The sequence below is a fragment of the Triticum urartu genome, chromosome 6A, assembly GCF_056163025.1.
Source record: "Triticum urartu cultivar PI428250 chromosome 6A, HENAU_Tu73, whole genome shotgun sequence".
Classification (NCBI taxonomy): domain Eukaryota; kingdom Viridiplantae; phylum Streptophyta; class Magnoliopsida; order Poales; family Poaceae; genus Triticum; species Triticum urartu.
This window is the reverse complement of record NC_141878.1, coordinates 443,250,693-443,270,461: the sequence shown is the minus strand read 5'-3', so window position 1 is coordinate 443,270,461 and position 19,769 is coordinate 443,250,693.

Here is a 19,769-nt window from a genome sequence, read left to right as displayed (position 1 = left end):
TGATCTCCTATTTTAACTGAAATAACAGGCATGCCTACAAAAAGTCTATGTTTATCTTTAGCACAGGTTTGGCAATTCTAGCGGTTTCATTATAGAAATGAATAACATGCCCATCAATATTATCAGGCAAGAGATCTTTAACAATAGCAATATTAGGTTCAACTTTAATTTGCTCAGGAGGTGTATAAGTTCTAATATTGCTTTTACGAACCACAGTTGAAGCTTTAGCATGATCCTTTATCCTAACAGGGAAAGGTGGTTTCTCAACATAAGAAGTAGGAACAATAGGATCATTATAAGTGATAGTCTTTTATTCAACTTTAATAGGTGCAGCTACTTTTACTTCTATGGGAGGATGATATTTAAACCACTTCTCCTTAGGGATATCGATATGAGCAGCAAAAGATTCACAGAGAGAGGCTACTATCTCAGAGTCAAGTCCATATTTAGTGCTAAATTTACGGAAAACATCGGTATCCATAAAAGATTTAACACTATCATACTTAGGTGTCATATCTGACTCCTTACCTTCGTCGAGGTCCCAATATTTAGAGTTGCATTTAATTCTTTCCAATAAATCCCATTTGAATTCAATAGTCTTCATCATAAAAGAGCCAGCACAAGAAGTATCGAGCATGGTGTGATTGTTATCAGAAAGCCGTGCATAAATTTTTTGAATAATCATTTCTCTTGAGATCTCATGATTGGGGCATGAATATAACATTGATTTAAGCCTCCCCCAAGCTTGAGCAATGCTTTCTCCTTCGCGAGGCCAGAAATTATATATATAATTGCGATCATGATGAACAAGATGCATAGGATAAAACTTCTGATGAAATTCCTATTTCAATCGTTTGTAGTTCCATGACCCCATATCATCACATAGCCTATACCATGTCAATGTATCTCCCTTGAAAGATAAAGGGAAGACCTTCTTCTTAATAACATCTCCAGACACACCTGCAAGCTTAAATAATCCACAAACTTCATCCACATATATTAGGTGCTCATCAGGATGCTTTGTTCCATCTCCTGCAAAAGGATTAGCTAGCAGTTTTTCTAACATACCCGAAGGAATTTCAAAGCAGACATTTTCATTTTCAGTAGGTTCAGTAGGTTGAGGAGCAACTCCTTGCTCTACTGGTAGGGGTGAAGATACCCTGAACAAGCCCCTCAGAGGATTACTTTCCATAGTAACAAGTAACAGTAAATTTCAGCACACTATATAAATTTTTCCTTACCAAATTCCACCTACCAAAGGCGCTTCACTCCCCGGGAACGGTGCCAGAAAAGAGTCTTGATGACCCACAAGTATAGGGGATCTATCGTAGTCCTTTCGATAAGAGTGTCGAACCCAACGAGGAGCAGAAGGAAATGATAAGCGGTTTTCAGCAAGGTATTCTCTGCAAGCACTGAAATTATAGGTAACAAACAGTTTTGTGATAAGATAATTTGTAACGAGCAACAAGTAACAAAAGTAAATGAAGTGCAACAAGGTGGCCAATCCTTCTTGTAGCAAAGGACAAGCCTAGACAAACTCTTATGTAGAGAAAAGCGCTCCCGAGGACACATGGGAATTATCGTCAAGCTAGTTTTCATCACGATCATATGATTCGCGTTCGGTACTTTGATAATTTGGTATGTGGTGGACCGGTGCTTGGGTGTTGTCCTTACTTGGACAAGCATCCCACTTATGATTAACCTCTATTGCAAGCATCCACAGCTACAACAAAAGTATTAAGGTAAACCTAACCATAGCATGAAACATGTGGATCCAAATCAGCCCCTTATGAAGTAACGCATAAACTAGGGTTTAAGCTTCTGTCACTCTAGCAACACATCATCTACTTATTACTTCCCAATGCCTTCCTCTAGGCCCAAATAATGGTGAAGTGTCATGTAGTCGACGTTCACATAACACCACTAGAGGAGAGACAACATACATCTCATCAAAATATCGAACGAATACCAAATTCACATGACTACTAATAGCAAGACTTCTCCCATGTCCTCAGGAACAAACGTAACTACTCACAAAGCATATTCATGTTCATAATCAGAGGGGTATTAATATTCATATAGGATCTGAACATATGATCTTCCACCAAGTAAACCAACTAGCATCAACTACAAGGAGTAATCAACACTACTAGCAACCCAGAGGTACCAATCCCGGACTTAGAGACAAGAATTGGATACAGGAGATGAACTAGGGTTTTGAGAGGAGATGGTGATGGTGAAGATGTTGATGGAGATTGCCCTCTCCCGATAAGAGGAGCGTTGGTGATGATGATGGTGATGATTTCCCCCTCCCGGAGGGAAGTGTCCCCGGCAAAACAGCTCTGCCAGAGCCCTAGACTGGTTCCGCCAAGGTTCCGCCTCGTGGCGGCAGAGTCTCGTCTGGAAAGATGGCTTATGATTTTTTCCTCATCAAAAGACTCCATATAGGAGAAGATGGGCATCGGAGGGCCACTAGGGGACCCACGAGGCAGGGTGCGCGCCCAGGGGGTAGGGCGCGCCCCCACCCTCGTGGGCAGGGTGTGGCCCCCCTCTGGAACTTCTTGCGCTCATTATTTTTTATATATTCTGAAAATGCCTTCCGTGAAGTTTCAGGACTTTTGGAGCTATGCAGAATAGGTCTCTAATATTTGCTCCTTTTCCAGCCCAGAATCCCAGCTGCCGGCATTCTCCCTCTTTATGTAAACCTTGTAAAATAAGAGAGAATAGGCATAAGTATTGTGACATAATGTGTAATAACAGCCCATAATGCAATAAATATTGATATAAAAGCATGATGCAAAATGGACGTATCAAACACTAACCCCGAAAGTATAGGGAGTGTGCGATGATGATCATATCATTCTTGGAACTACTTCCAACACACATCGTCAATTCACCCTTAACTAGTCTCTGTTCATTCTGCAACTCATGTTTCAAGTTACTACTCTTAGCAACTGAACTAGTATCAAATACCGAGGGGTTGCTATAAACACTAGTAAAGTACACATCAATAACATGTACATCCAATATACCTTTGTTCACCTCGCCATCCTTCTTATCCGTCAAATACTTGGGGCAGTTCCGCTTCTAGTGACCAGTCCCTTTGCAGTAGAAGCACTCAGTCTCAGGCTCAGGTCCAGACTTGGGCTTCTTCGCTTGAGCAGCAACTTGCTTGCCGTTCTTCTTGAAGTTCCCCTTCTTCCCTTTGCCCTTTTCTTGAAACTAGTGGTATTTGTCAACCATCAACACTTGATGCTTTTATTGATTTCTACCTTCGTCGATTTCACCATCACGAAGAGCTTGGGAATTACTTTTGTCATCCCTTGCATATTATAGTTCATCACTAAGTTCTAGTAACTCGGTGATAGTGACTAGAGAACTTTGTCAATTACTCTCTTATCTGGAAGATTAACTCCCACTTGATTCAAGAAATTGTAGTACTCATACAATCTGAGCACATGCTCACTGGTTGAGCTTTTCTCCTCCATCTTGTAGGCAAAGTATTGTCAGAGGTATCATACCTCTCGACACGGGCATGAGTATGAAATACCAATTTCAACCCTTGGAACATCTTATATGCTCCATGGCATTCAAAACGTCTTTGAAGCCCCGATTCTAAGCCGTTAAGCATGGTGCACTAAACTATCAAGTAGTCATCATATTGAGCTAGTCAAATGTTCATAACGTCTGCATCTGCTCCTGCAATAGGTCTGTCACCTAGCGGTGCATCAAGGACATAATTCTTCTGTGCAGCAATGAGGATAATCCTTAGATCACGGATCCAATCCGCATCATTGCTACTAACATTTTTCAACATAGTTTTTCTCTAGGAACACAATAAACGGGGAGCAACATCGCGAGCTATTGATCTACAACATAGATATGCTAATACTACCAGGACTAAGTTCATGATGAATTAAAGTTCAACTAATCATATTACTTAAGAACTCCCACTTAGATAGACATCCCTCTAATCATCTAAGTGATCACGTGATCCAAATCAACTAAACCATGTCCGATCATCACGTGAGATGGAGTAGTTTTCAATGGTGAACATCACTATCTTGATCATATCTTCTATATGATTCACGCTCGATCTTTCGGTCTCAGTGTTCCGAGGCCATATCTGCATATGCGAGGCTCGTCAAGTTTAACCTGAGTATTCCGCGTGTGCAACTGTTTTGCACCCGTTGTATTTGAACGTAGAGCCTATCACACCCGATCATCACGTGGTGTCTCAGCACGAAGAACTTTCGCAACGGTGCATACTCAGGGAGAACGCTTATACCTTGAAATTTAGTGAGAGATCATCTTATAAAGCTACCGCCGAAATAAGCAAAATAAGATGTATAAAAGATAAACATCACATGCAATCATAATATCTGACATGATATGGCCATCATCATCTTGTGCCTTTGATCTCCATCTCCAAAGCATCGTCATGATCTCCATAGTCACCAGCATGACACCATTATCTCCATCATCTTGATCTATACCAATGTGTCGTCACATGGTCGTCTCGCCAACTATTGCTCTTGCAACTATTTCTATCGCATGGCGATAAAGTAAATCAATTATTTGGGGCTTGCATCTTATGCAATGGAAAAACAACCATAAGGCTTTTGCCAGTTGTCGATAACTTCAACAAAACATGATCATCTCATACAACAACTTATATCTCATCACGTCTTGACCATATGACATCACAACATGCCCTGCAAAAACAAGTTAGACGTCCTCTACTTTGTTGTTGCGAGTTTTACGTGGCTGCTACGGGCTGAGCAAGAACCGATCTTACCTACGCATCAAAACAAAATGATAGTTCGTCAAGTTAGTGATGTTTTAACCTTCTCAAGGACCGGGCGTAGCCACACTCAGTTCAACTAAAGTTGGAGAAACTGACACCCGCCAGCCACCTGTGTGCAAAGCACATTGGTAGAACCAGTCTCGCGTAAGTGTACGCGTAATGTCGGTCCGGGCCGCTTCATCCAACAATACCGTCGAACCAAAGTATGACATGCTGGTAAGAAGTATGACTTGTATCACCCACAACTCACTTGTGTTCTACTCGTGCATATAACATTTGCGCATAAAACCAGGCTCTGATACCACTGATGGGGAATGTAGTAATTTCAAAAAAATTCCTACACACACAGGATCATGGTGATGCATAACAACGAGAGGGGAGAGTGTTGTCCACGTACCCTTGTAGACCAAAAGTCCAAGCGTTAGCATAACACGGTTGATGTAGTCGTACGTCTTCACGATCCGACCGATCCAAGTACCGAACGTACGGCACCTCCGAGTTCAGCACACGTTCAGCTTGATGACGTCCCATGAACTCCGATCCAGCAGAGCTTCGAGGGAGAGTTCCGTCAGCACGACGGCGTGATGACGGTGATGATGATGCTACCGACGCAGGGCCTCGCCTAAGCACCGCTACGATATGATCGAGTTGAATTATGGTGGAGGGGGGCACCGCACACGGCTGGGAGAGATCAACAGATCAACTTGTGTGTCTAGAGGTGCCCCCTGCCCCCGTATATAAAGGAGGGAGGGAGAGGCCGGCCCTAGAGGGGGCGCGCCAAGTGTGGGGAGTCCTACTAGGACTCCCAAGTCCTAGTAGGATTCCCCTTTCCTTTCCGGAGTAGGAGAGAAGGAAAGAGGGGAGAGGGAAAAGGAAAATGGGGTTGCACCCCATGTCCAATTCGGACCAGAGGGGGGGCGCGCCTCCTTCCTTTTGGCCTCTCTCCTCTATTCCCATATGGCCCAATAAGGCCCAATACTTCTCTCGGTGAATTCCCGTAACCCCCCGGTACTCTGAAAATACCCGAATCACTCGGAACCTTTCCGATGTCCGAATATAGTCGTCCAATATATAGATCTTTACGTCTCGACCATTTTGAGACTCCTCATCATGTCCCCGATCTCATCCGGGACTCCGGACTACCTTTGGTACATCAAATCACATAAACTCATAATACAATCGTCACCGAAACTTTAAGCGTGCGGACCCTACAGGTTCGAGAACTATGTAGACATGACCGAGACACGTCTCCGGCCAATAACCAATAGCGGAACCTGGATGCTCATATTGGCTCCCACATATTCTACGAAGATCTTTATCGGTCAAACCGCATAACAACATACGTTGTTCCCTTTGTCATCGGTATGTTACTTGCCCGAGATTCGATCGTCGGTATCTCAATACCTAGTTCAATCTCGTTACTGGCAAGTCTCTTTACTCGTTCCGTAATACGTCATCCCGTAACTAACTCATTAGTTACAATGCTTGCAAGGCTTATAGTGATGTGCATTACCGAGTGGGCCCCGAGATACCTCTCCGACAATCGGAGTGACAAATCCTAATCTTGAAATACGCCAACCCAACAAGTACCTTTGGAGACACCTGCAGAGCACCTTTATAATCACCCAGTTACGTTGTGACGTTTGGTAGCACACAAAGTGTTCCTCCGGTAAACGGGAGTTGCATAATCTCATAGTCATAGGAACATGTATAAGTCATGAAGAAAGCAATAGCAACATACTAAACGATCAAGTGCTAGGCTAACGGAATGGGTCAAGTCAATCACATCATTCTCCTAATGATGTGATCCCGTTAATCAAATGACAACTCATGTCCATGGCTAGGAAACTCAACCATCTTCGATTAACGAGCTAGTCAAGTAGAGACATACTAGTGACACTCTATTTGTCTATGTATTCACACATGTATTATGTTTCCAGTTAATACAATTCTAGCATGAATAATAAACATTTATCATGAAATAAGGAAATAAATAATAACTTTATTATTGCCTCTAGGGCATATTTCCTTCAGGTACTTGTTGATTTGGCATAAATCAAGATTAGGATTTGTCACTCCGATTGTGGGAGAGGTATCTCTGGGCCCACTCGGTAATTCACATCACTATAAGCCTTGCAAGCATTGTAACTAATGAGTTAGTTGTGGGATGATGTATTACGAAACGAGTAAAGAGACTTGCCAGTAACGAGATTGAACTAGGTATTGAGATACTGATGATCGAATCTCGGGTAAGTAACATACCGATGACAAAGGGAACAACGTATGTTGTTATGCGGTTTGACCGATAAAGATCTTCATAGAATATGTGGGAGCCAATATGAACATCCAGGTTCTGCTATTGGTTATTGACCGGAGACGTGTCTCGATCATGTATACATAGTTCTCGAACCCGTAGGGTCCGCACGCTTAAAGTTTGGTGACGATCGGTATTATGAGTTTTTGTGTTTTGATGTACCAAAGGTAGTTCGGAGTCTTGGATATGATCACAGACATGACGAGGAGTCTCGAAATGGTCGAGACGTAAAGATCGATATATTGGACGACTATATTCGGACACCGGAAGTGTTCCAGATGGTTTCGGAGAAAACCGGAGTGCCGGAGGATTACCGGAACCCCCCCCCCCCCCGAGAGAAATAGTGGGCCTTATGGGTCTTAGTGGAGAGAGAGAGGGCTGGCCTAGGGCAGGCCGCGTGCCCCTCCCCCTCTGGTCCGAATTGGACTAGGAGAGGGGGGCGGCGCCCCCCTTTCCTTCTCCCTCTCCCCCTTCCTTCCCCCTCCTAGTAGGAGTAGGAAAGAGGGGAATCCTACTCCTACTAGTAGGAGGATTCCTCCTCCTGACGTGCGTACAGGGGCCGGCCGCCCCCCCCTTTGCTCCTTTATATACGGGGGCAGGGGGCACCTCTAGACACACAAGTTGATCTATTGATCTATTCCAGCCGTGTGCGGTGCCCCCCTCCACCATAATCCACCTCAATTATATCGTAGCGGTGCTTAGGCGAAGCCCTGCGTCGGTAGCATCATCATCACCGTCATCACGCCGTCGTGCTGACGAAACTCTCCCGTGAAGCTCTGCTGGATCGGAGTTCATGGGACGTCATCGAGCTGAACGTGTGCTGAACTCGGAGGTGTCGTGCGTTCGGTACTTGGATCGGCCGGATCGTGAAGACGTACGACTACATCAACTGTGTTGTGCTAACGCTTCCGCTTTCTGTCTACGAGGGTACGTAGACACACTCTCCCCTCTCGTTGCTATGCATCACCATGATCCTGTGTGTGTGTGCGTAGGAATTTTTTTGAAATTACTACGTTCCCCAACAGTGGCATCCGAGCCAGGTTTATGCGTAGATGTTATATGCATGAGTAGAACACAAGTGAGTTGTGGACGATACAAGTCATACTGCTTACCAGCATGTCACACTTTGGTTCGGCGATATTGTTGGATGAAGCGGCCCGGACCGACATTACGCGTACGCTTACGCGAGACTGGTTCTACTGACGTGCTTTGCACACAGGTGGCTGACGGGTGTCAGTTTCTCCAACTTTAGTTGAATCAAGTGTGGCTACGCCCGGTCCTTGAGAAGGTTAAAACAACACTAACTTGACAAACTATCGTTGTGGTTTTGATTCGTAGGTAAGAATGGTTTTGCTCAGCCCGTAGCAGCCACGTAAAACTTGCAACAACAAAGTAGAGGGTGTCTAACTTGTTTTTGCAGGGCATGTTGTGATGTGATATGGTCAAGACATGATGCTATATTTTATTGTATGAGATGATCATGTTTTGTAACCGAGTTATCGGCAACTGGCAGGAGCCATATGGTTGTCGCTTTATTGTATGCAATGCAATCGCCCTGTAATGGCGTCACTTTATCACTAAGCGGTAGCGATAGTCGTGGAAGCAATATTTGGCGAGATGACAACGATGCTGCGATGAAGATCAAGGTGTCGCACCGGTGACAATGGTGATCATGATGGTGCTTTGGAGATGGAGATCACAAGCACAAGATGATGATGGCCATATCATATCACTTATATTGATTGCATGTGATGTTTATCTTTTATGCATATTATTTTGCTTAGATCGACGGTAGCATTATAAGATGATCGCTCACTAAATTTCAAGATACAAGTGTTCTCCCTGAGTATGTACCATTGCGAAAGTTCATCGTGCCGAGACACCACGTGATGATCGGGTGTGATAAACTCTACGTTCACATACAACGGGTGCAAGCCAGTTTTGCACATGCAAAATACTCGGGTTAAACTTGACGAGCCTAGCATATGCAGATATGGCCTCGGAACACTAGAGACCGAAAGGTCGAGCGTGAATCATATAGAAGATATGATCAACATAGTGATGTTCACCATTGAAAACTACCCCATCTCACGTGATGATCGGACATGGTTTAGTTGATATGGATCACGTAATCACTTAGATGATTAGAGGGATGTCTATCTAAGTGGGGGTTCTTTAATAAATTGATTAACTGAACTTTAATTTATCATGAACTTAGTACCTGATAGTATTTTGCATGTCTATGTTGTTGTAGATAGATGGCCCGTGTTGTTGTTCCGTTGAATTTTAATGTGTTCCTTGAGTAAGCAAAGTTGAAAGATGATGGTAGCAATTACACGGACTGGGTCCCTAACTTGAGGATTATCCTCATTGCTGCATAGAAGAATTACGTCCTGGAAGCACCGCTAGGTGCCAAACCTGCTGCAGGAGCAACACAGATGTTATGAACGTCTGGCAGAGCAAAGCTGATGACTACTCGATAGTTCAGTGTGCCATGCTTTACGGCTTAGAACCGGGACTTCAATGACGTTTTGAACATCATGGAGCATATGAGATGTTCGAGGAGTTGAAGTTAATATTTCAAGCAAATGCCCGGATTGAGAGATATGAAGTCTCCAATAAGTTCTACAGCTACAAGATGGAGGAGAATAGTTCTGTCAGTGAACATATACTCAGAATGTCTGGGTACCATAACCACTTGACCCAGCTGGGAGTTAATCTTCCTGTTGATAGTGGCATTGACAGAGTTCTTCAATCACTGCCACCAAGCTACAAAAGCTTCGTGATGAACTATAACATGCAAGGGATGGATAAGACAATTCCTGAGCTCTTGGCAATGCTAAAGGCTGCGGAGGTAGAAATCAAGAAGGAGCATCAAGTGTTGATGGTTAACAAGACCACCAGTTTCAAGAAAAAGGATAAAGGGAAGAAGAAAGGGAACTTCAAGAAGAACGGCAAACAAGTTGCTGCTCAAGAGAAGAAACCCAAATCTGGACCTAAGTCTGAGACTGAGTGCTTCTACTGCAAACATACTGGTCACTAGAAGCGGAACTGCTCCAACTATTTGGCGGATAAGAAGGATGGCAAGGTGAACAAACGTATATGTGATATACATGTTATTGATGTGTACCTTACTAATTCTCGCAGCAGTGCTTGGGTATTTGATATTGGTTCTGTTGCTAATATTTGCAACTCGAAACAGGGACTACGGATTAAGCGAAGATTGGCAAAGGATGAGGTGACGATGCGCGTGGGAAACGGTTCCAAAGTCGATGTGATCGCGGTCGGCACGCTACCTCTACATCTACCTTCGGGATTAGTTTTAGACCTGAATAATTGTTATTTGGTGCCAGCGTTGAGCATGAACATTATATCTGGATCTTGTTTGATGCGAGACAGTTATTCATTTAAATCGGAGAATAATGGTTGTTCTATTTATATGAGTAATATCTTTTATGGTCATGCACCCTTAAAGAGTGGTCTATTCTTTTTGAATCTCGATAGTGGAGATACACATATTCATAGTATTGAAGCTAAAAGATGCAGAGTTGATAATGATAGTGCAACTTATTTGTGGCACTGAAAGCGCATGAAGAAACTCCATTCTGATGGACTTTTGGAATCACTTGATTATGAATCACTTGGTACTTGCGAACCGTGCCTCATGGGCAAGATGATTAAAACTCCGTTCTCCAGAACTATGGAGCGAGCAATAGAATTGTTGGAAATCATACATACTGATGTATGTGGCCCAATGAATATTGAGGCTCGCGGTGGATATCGTTATTTTCTCACCGTCACAGATGATTTGAGCAGATATGGGTATATCTACTTGATGAAACATAAGTCTGAAACATTTGAAAAGCTGAAAGAATTTCATTGTGAAGTGGAAAATCATCATAACAAGAAAATAAAGTTTCTACAATCTAATCGTAGAGGAGAATATTTGAGTTACGAGTTTAGTCTTCATTTGAAACAACGCAGAATAGTTTCGCAACTCACGCCTCCCGGAACACCACAACGTAATGGTGTGTCCGAACGTCGTAATCGTACTTTACTAGATATGGTGTGATCTATGATGTCTCTTACTGATTTACCGCTATCATTTTGGGGTTATGCTTTAGAGACGACTGCATTCACGTTAAATAGGGCACCATCTAAATCCCTTGAGACGACTCCTTATGAACCGTGGTTTGGCAAGAAACCAAAGTTGTCGTTTCTTAAAGTTTGGGGCTGCGACGCTTATGTGAAAAATCTTCAACCCGATAAGGTCGAACCCAAATCGGAGAAATGTGTCTTCATAGGATACCCAAAAGAAATAGTTGGGTACACCTTCTATCACAGATCCGAAGGCAAGACTTTTGTTGCTAAGAATGGATCCTTTCTAGAGAAGGAGTTTCTCTCGAAAGAAGTGAGTGGGAGGAAAGTAGGACTTGATGAGGTAACTGTACCTGCTCCCTTATTGGAAAGTAGTTCATCACAGAAACCAGTTCCTGTGACACCTACACCAATTAGTGAGGAAGCTAATGATGATGATCATGTAACTTCAGATCAAATTACTATCGAACCTCGTAGGTCAACCAGAGTAAGATCCGCACCAGAGTGGTATGGTAATCCTGTTCTGGAGGTCATGTTACTAGACCATGACGAACCTACGAACTATGGGGAAGCGATGATGAGCCCAGATTCCGAAAAATGGCTAGAGGCCATGAAATCTGAGATGGGATCCATGTATGAGAATAAAGTGTGGACTTTGGTTGACTTGCCTGATGATCGGCAAGCCATCGAGAATAAATGGATCTTCAAGAAGAAGACAGACGATGATGGTAATGTTACTATCTACAAAGCTCGACTTGTTGCGAAAGGTTTTAGACAAGTTCAAGGAGTTGACTACGATGAGACCTTCTCACCCATAGCGATGCTTAAGTCCGTCCGAATCATGTTAGCTGTTGCCGCATTTTATGATTATTAAATTTGGCAAATGGATGTAAAGACTGCATTCCTGAATGGATTTCTGGAAGAAGAGTTGTATATGATGCAACCTGAAGGTTTTATCGATCCAAAGGGTACTAACAAAGTGTGCAAGCTCCAGCGATCGATTTATGGACTAGTGCAAGCCTCTCGGAGTTGGAATAAATGTTTTGATAGTGTGATCAAAGCATATGGTTTTATACAGACTTTTGGAGAAGCATGTATTTACAAGAAAGTGAGTGGGAGATCTATAGCATTTCTAATATTATATGTGGATGACATATTGTTAATTGAAAATTATATGGAATTTCTGGATAGCATAAAAGGATATTTGAATAAGAGTTTCTCAATGAAAGACCTCGGTGAAGCTGCTTACATATTGGGCATCAAGATCTATAGAGATAGATCAAGATGCTTAATTGGACTTTCACAAAGCACATACCTTGACAAAGTTTTGAAGAAGTTCAAAATGGATCAGGCAAAGAAAGGGTTCTTACCTGTGTTACAAGGTGTGAAGTTGAGTAAGACTCAATGCCCGACCACTGCAGAAGATATGGAGAAAATGAAAGATGTTCCCTATGCTTCAGCCATAGGCTCTATCATGTATGAAATGCTGTGTACCAGACCAGATGTGTGCCTTGCTATTAGTTTTGCAGGGAATTACATAAGTGATCCAGGAGTGGATCACTGGACAGCGGTTAAGAACATCCTGAAATACCTGAAAAGGACTAAGGATATGTTTCTTGTTTATGGAGGTGACAAAGAGCTCATCGTAAATGGTTATGTTGATGCAAGCTTTGACGCTGATCTTGACGATTCTAAATAGCAAACCAGATACATATTTATATTGAACGGTGGAGCTGTCAGTTGGAGCAGTTCTAAGCAAAGCGTCATGGCGGGATCTACGTGTGAAGTGGAGTACATTGCTGCTTCAGAAGCAACGAATGAAGGAGTCTGGATGAAGGAGTTCATATCCGATCTAGGTGTCATACCTAGTGCATCGGGTCCAATGAAAATCTTTTGTGACAATACTGGTGCAATTGCCTTGGCAAAGGAATCCAGATTTCACAAGAGAACCAAGCACATCAAGAGACGCTTCAATTCCATCCGCGATCAAGTCCAGGTGGGAGACATAGAGATTTGCAAGATACATACGGATCTGAACGTTGCAGACCCGTTGACTAAGCCTCTTCCACGAGCAAAACATGATCAGCACCAAGACTCCATGGGTGTTAGAATCATTACTGTGTAATCTAGATTATTGACTCTAGTGCAAGTGGGAGACTGAAGGAAATATGCCCTAGAGACACTAATAAAGTTATTATTTATTTCCTCATATCATGATAAATGTTTATTATTCATGCTAGAATTGTATTAACCGGAAACTTAGTACATGTCTGAATACATAGACAATCAAAGTGTCACTAGTATGCCTCTACTTGACTAGATCATTAATCAAAGATGGTTATGTTTCCTAACCATAGACATGAGTTGTCATTTGATTAATGGGATCACATCATTAGGATAATGATGTGATTGACTTGACCCATTCTGTTAGCTTAGCACTTGATCGTTTAGTTTTCTGCTATTGCTTTCTTCATGACTTATACATGTTCCTATGACTATGAGATTATGCAACTCCCGATTACCGGAGGAACACTTTGTGTGCTACCAAACGTCACAACATAACTGGGTGATTATAAAGGTGCTCTGCAGGTGTCTCCGATGGTACTTGTTGAGTTGGCATAAATCAAGATTAGGATTTGTCACTCCGATTGTCAGAGAGGTATCTCTGGGCCCACTCGGTAATGCACATCACTATAAGCCTTGCAAGCATTGTAACTAGTGAGTTAGTTGCGGGATGATATATTACGGAACGAGTAAAGAGAGTTGCCGGTAATGAGATCGAACTAGGTATTGAGATACCGACAATCGAATCTCGGGCAAGTAACATACCGATGACAAAGGGAACAACGTATGTTGTTATGCGGTTTGACCGATAAAGATCTTCGTAGAATATGTGGGAGCCAATATGAACATCCAGGTTCTCCTGTTGGTTATTGACCGGAGACGTGTCTCGGTCATGTCTACATAGTTCTCGAACCCGTAGGGTCCGCACGCTTAAAGTTTGGTGACGATAGGTATTATGAGTTTTTGTGTTTTGATGTACCAAAGGTAGTTTGGAGTCCCGGATATGATCATGGACATGACGAGGAGTCTCAAAATGGTCGAGACGTAAAGATTGATATATTGGACGACTATATTCGGACACCGGAAGTGTTCCGGATGGTTTCGGAGAAAACCGGAGTGCCGCAGGGTTACCGGACCCCCCCCCCGAGAGAAATAGTGGGCCTTATGGGCCTTAGTGGAGAGAGAGATGGCTGGCCTAGGGCAGACCGCGCGCCCATCCCCCTCTGGTCCGAATTGGATTAGGAGAGGGGGGGCGGCGCCCCCCTTTCCCTCTCCCTCTCCCCATTCCTTTCCCCCTCCTAGTAGGAGTAGGAAAGAGGGGAATCCTGCTCCTACTAGGAGGAGGATTCCTCCTCCTGGCGCGCCTACAGGGGCCGCCCGACCTCCCCCCTTTGCTCCTTTATATACAGGGGCGGGGGGCACCTCTAGACACACAAGTTGATCTATTGATCTATTCCAGCCGTGTGCGGTACCCCCCTCCACCATAATCCACCTCGATTATATCGTAGCGGTGCTTAGGCGAAGCCCTGCGTCGATAGCGTCATCATCACCGTCATCACGCCGTCGTGCTGACGAAACTCTCCCGTGAAGCTCTGCTGGATCGGAGTTCATGGGACGTCATCGAGCTGAACGTGTGCTGAACTCGGAGGTGTCGTGCGTTCGGTACTTGGATCAGTCGGATCGTGAAGACATACGACTACATCGACCGCGTTGTGCTAACGCTTCCGCTTTCGGTATACGAGGGTACGTAGACACACTCTCCCCTCTCGTTGCTATGCATCACCATGATCCTATGTGTGTGCGTTGGATTTTTTTGAAATTACTACGTTCCCCAACAATATGCATCACTGTAACTAGTACTCCATCCGTCAATTTATAAGTTGTGCTGCCAGTGTTTGGGGCCGCCGCACAATCACGCACGTTCGTATGCATGCGATTGCACCGGGCGCGGCGCGATGATGCAGTTACCTGCTACAAAAACTGCCATGCAGGGGACGTGGCATTGACCATTGGGCGGCAACAGTCGGTCATCCGGGTGCCTAATAAAGGATGCAAAGAGGGATCCTACAGCAGCAAGGATCAGCTTCCCTATCGATAACTCATCTAACAGAACTCCCAAGTTAAGTGTGCTGAGGGTGGAGTGGTATTAAACATTTAATTGCATCAAATGTATATAGTGCTCCATCATATTAGTTGAATTAACCTTGAGGTCCTTGTTTTGTAATTTTTTACATTTTTTTGTACACATGTTGATTGGCTTGAAGAAGATCTATCTTGTTACTTTTTGATAATTTTTGTTGTTTGAACACATGTTGATTGGCTTGAATGAAGGTCTATCCTGTTATTTTATGACATGTTTCCAAAACATGGACCTTGAGGTTAATTCAACTAATAGGACGGAGCATTATATACATTCAACGCAATTAAATGTTTTCCAAAAAAAGTGATATGATTTGTGTGAAACTTATAAGTTATGTATGTCAAATTAACCTCTGTGTACTTGTTCTCGAATTAACCTCCGGGCCTTTTTGCCGCGTATCACACACATCTTGTTAAGTTGAACCGTTTATGTTCTCTTTCCTAATCTGACTGAACCGTGTGTCGTCTATCACACACACCTTGATCTGACTGGCCGTTTATGTTGCTTTCCCTAATAGCAAATAGTTCATCGGTGCGAACCGTATGCCGTATATCGCACACACATTGATATGGCTGCCCGTTTCTATTGTTCTGTGTAATCGCAAATAGTTTGTCTGGATCAACCGTATGACCTGCTTCGCACACGCAACTAAAATCTGTACCGTGTTTGATGCATCCGTTATCGCAAACGTTTTGCACCTTTTCTGACATTTTTTTACACCACCGTTTGCGATTATGGAATCGCACACAGTTTCGTCGAAGGATCTCTGATCATAGTGTCACGTTAGGAGCATCCTGCAGTAGTGGTGGTTGGCGCATATGTCTGCTCTTTTCTCCAAGGCTCGTGCTTTTCAGCCCATCATGTTGACCGTGGGGCCTTTTGTAGGAGGGGGTCCACAGGTCTGTGGCACCCCTCAGTTTCTTCCGCGTGCTTTCACTGCTCTCTGCTCATTGTAGCCGATGTGAGGCCATGCTGAATAAACGTGTGAGCGCCGCTGTCGGTGTCAGAACCGGCGAATCTCGAGTAGGGGGTCCCGAACTGTGAGTCTAAGGCGGATGGTGACAGAAGGCAGGGGACACGATGTTTTACCCAGGTTCGGGCCCTCTTTATGGAGGTAAAACCCTACGTCCTGCTTGATTATTCTTGATCATATGAGTAGTACAAGAGTTGATCTACCACGAGATCGGAGAGGCTAAACCCTAGAAGCTTGCCTATGGTATGATTGTATGTTGTCCTACGGACGAAAACCCTGCGGTTTATATAGACACCGGAGGAGGCTAGGGTTACAAAGGAGGAGATATGCATATCTGTATTGCCTAGCTTGCCTTCCACGCCAAGTAGAGTCCCATCCGGACACGGGACGAAGTCTTCAATCTCGTATCTTCATAGTCCAACAGTCCGGCCAAAGGATATAGTCCGGCTGTCCGGAGACCCCCTAATCCAGGACTCCCTCAGTAGCCCCTGAACCAGGCTTCAATGACGATGAGTCCGGCGTGCAGTGTTGTCTTCGGCATTGCAAGGCGGGTTCCTCCTCGGAATACACCACGGAAGAGTTTGAATACAAGGATAGTGTCTGACCCTGCAAAATAAGTTCCACATACCACCGTAGAGAGAATAATATTTCCACAAATCTAATCTGCTGACACGTTTTGGCAGCATGACATCACGCCACGGCCCGGCAATTATTTGAACCGTTTTTCTTTAACCAGCCCCACACATAACGCGAGGCGGTTTCTTGACACGTCTTGTCAAAGCAGAGATCGTGTTCCCCTTATCACGGGATTCTCATCAATACAAACGTGGGTAACCCAACCGTGCATGTTGGTATGACTCCTAGATCTTAGGTAAGTCTCGAACAGCCACGAGGAGGACGCCTGATATTCATCCCCTTTATAAAGGGACAAGGCTTTTTCTTTTTTCCCTCCCGCGCTCAATCGAATCCTTCCCCCGCTTCGAGTTCTAACACCCAAAGCCCAGGTTAGGTTCTTCGGACCTTCAATCATGTTCGGATCCAGCCTTCCAGGCTAGTGGATGCCTTCCTCCCTCACGGAGGAGGACATCAAGAAGTTGAGGGAGGCCAGATATCCGACCGCCGAAATTTCGCATAGGCTGCCCGTCCGAGGGCAGGTCGTCCCTACTCCCGAACCCAATGAGAGTGTTGTGTTCGTCTCCCACTTCCTCCGAGGACTAGGCCTCGCTCTGGATCCCTTCGTTAGGGGTCTTATGTTCTATTACGGGCTAGATTTTCACGATCTGGCCCCGGATTCCCTTCTTCACATCTCGTCATTTTATTGTCGTTTGTGAGGCCTTCCTCCGCATTACCCCTCACTTCGGCATGTGGCTCAAGACCTTTGATGTGAAGCCGAAGATGGTCGAGGGGCAGTACGCAGCGTGCGGAGGTGCTCTAATAAGCAAAATTGCTGATGCTCCATGGCCAAAGGGTTCCTTTCCAGAGGTGTCTGGATTGTGGCAACGGGAGTGGTTTTATGTCACAGCTCCCCGAAGTGCCAAGTGGGTAGCTGCCCCCACCTTTCGCTCGGGCCCTCCACCACAACTGATGTCATGGATCAGCAAAGGGCTGAGCTGGGGTCCAGCCAAGGACGTGCCAATACTGCAGAGCCGTATCCGAGATCTCTTCGAGGGAGATTTCAGTCTGGTGATGGTAATGCAAGTTATGCTGGTTCGTCGAGTCCAGCCTTGCAAACGCCGGCCCCTCCGCATGTGGGAATTCAGCCCAGAAGGACCGCGCACTATTCAGAATTTTCTCGGCATGACGCACAAGGAGATGTACAAATCTTTCTTCTGATCCCAAATAGAGTGTCCGGACACTACCGAGGACGTGGGCCTGAGCTGCAACCGCCCCGCCGCCCAAGTAAGTAACCCCATGGCCAAACACACCGTCCTTTTATTTATCATGACATCATTCTGAAGAATCGCTCTTTGACCAAGACTGGATAACAAAGGCGAAGATGATCCGGTGTTCGGCCCCCTTCCTGAAGGCTTGGACAATCTGGTGGTGGAAAAGATGCTCGAGCCATCACCTTGTCTAGTGCCCTCCAAGGAAGATGAAGGGGGGAGTAAAGAGGGCGAAAGCGGGGCTCCATCGCTACCTATTCCAATCGAGGGAATGAGCACCTCCGCGAGGGAGGATAACCAAGGGGAAGAATCTGACATTCTCTCCCCCCCCCCCCCCGAGGAAGGAAGAGGACTACCTCTGAAGATCCGGAAACTAAGGTTTCCAAACGGGAGAAGAAATCTCCGCCAGAGGGTCCTGCCTCGGAGGGTATTCTTGCCGCATAATGTCCGTGCGGGGATCAGCCCTCTACCGAGCTGTAAGTAATCAAAAAGTACTTAATAGTGACGATATCCTACCTTACTTCTGAAGACAATAACTGATGCTTGTAAATTGTAGTCCGGATCGCAGCCCTTCTCGACAGAGTTCATCTTCGGGGGATCTTCTTCCGGAGATGATGGAGAGCGAAACGCCTCCCCCGGACTCCCCAGCTCAAGAAGCGGGCGACCTTGAAGTGTTGTCGTGAAGGGTATCTCCGGATCCAATATCGCCAGAGGATAACCCTTTGGCTGCCCAGCATCCCTAGTATCCGGCTCATGAGGAGAGTGACAGCAAGGGTCCGTACTATGTGCGGTCGGACACGCTGAAGGATCTTCTGGGGAAAGCTGTCGTCTCGGAAGCGCATCGTACGCTAATGGGTACGGTAATTGAAAGGATTTCATCCGCCAAAAGCGGTTTGCACGAAGTTTTTATGAGTCTGCTGAAAGGCTTCGAGGTACGTAAAATAATGTATGCCTTTAATAGTACCGCATACGTTAGGTATGCCTATGCAGATAGTAGCCCCTGAGACTCTGGTTGTCGTCGAGAACGGTGGTAAACAGAGGATCATAGTCCCAGGTAATAACTAGACCGCCTGTATGCGCAGGTGGTTGAAGCTCCGGTGGCTAGCCGGACTGATGGGTTTGCCGAACTAAAGCGGCAGCTAGATGCGGCCGATGCCGACATCGTGCTTGTCAACAAGCGGCTTGACGAGGCATAGGGTAGGTGATTTTTCTGGTGATTGTCACGTAATAAGAGCAGCATGATGCCAGTATCTTTAATATGTTGTGACTGCAGATGGAGCTGCCATCGTGGAGACCCTTCGGGCGGAGCTTGCCCGAGCCAAGGAGCAAGCAAGGAGTAGCAATGCGGACGCTTTAAAGGCGGCCAGAGAGTTAAAGGACGAATAGGCCGCGTATTGCGAGAGCAAGGAAAAAATAGCCAAGATGGCTGTAGAGTTAAAAGATGCTACTAACCGTTACCAGCTTCTTGAAGAAGAAAACCGGGAGAAGGC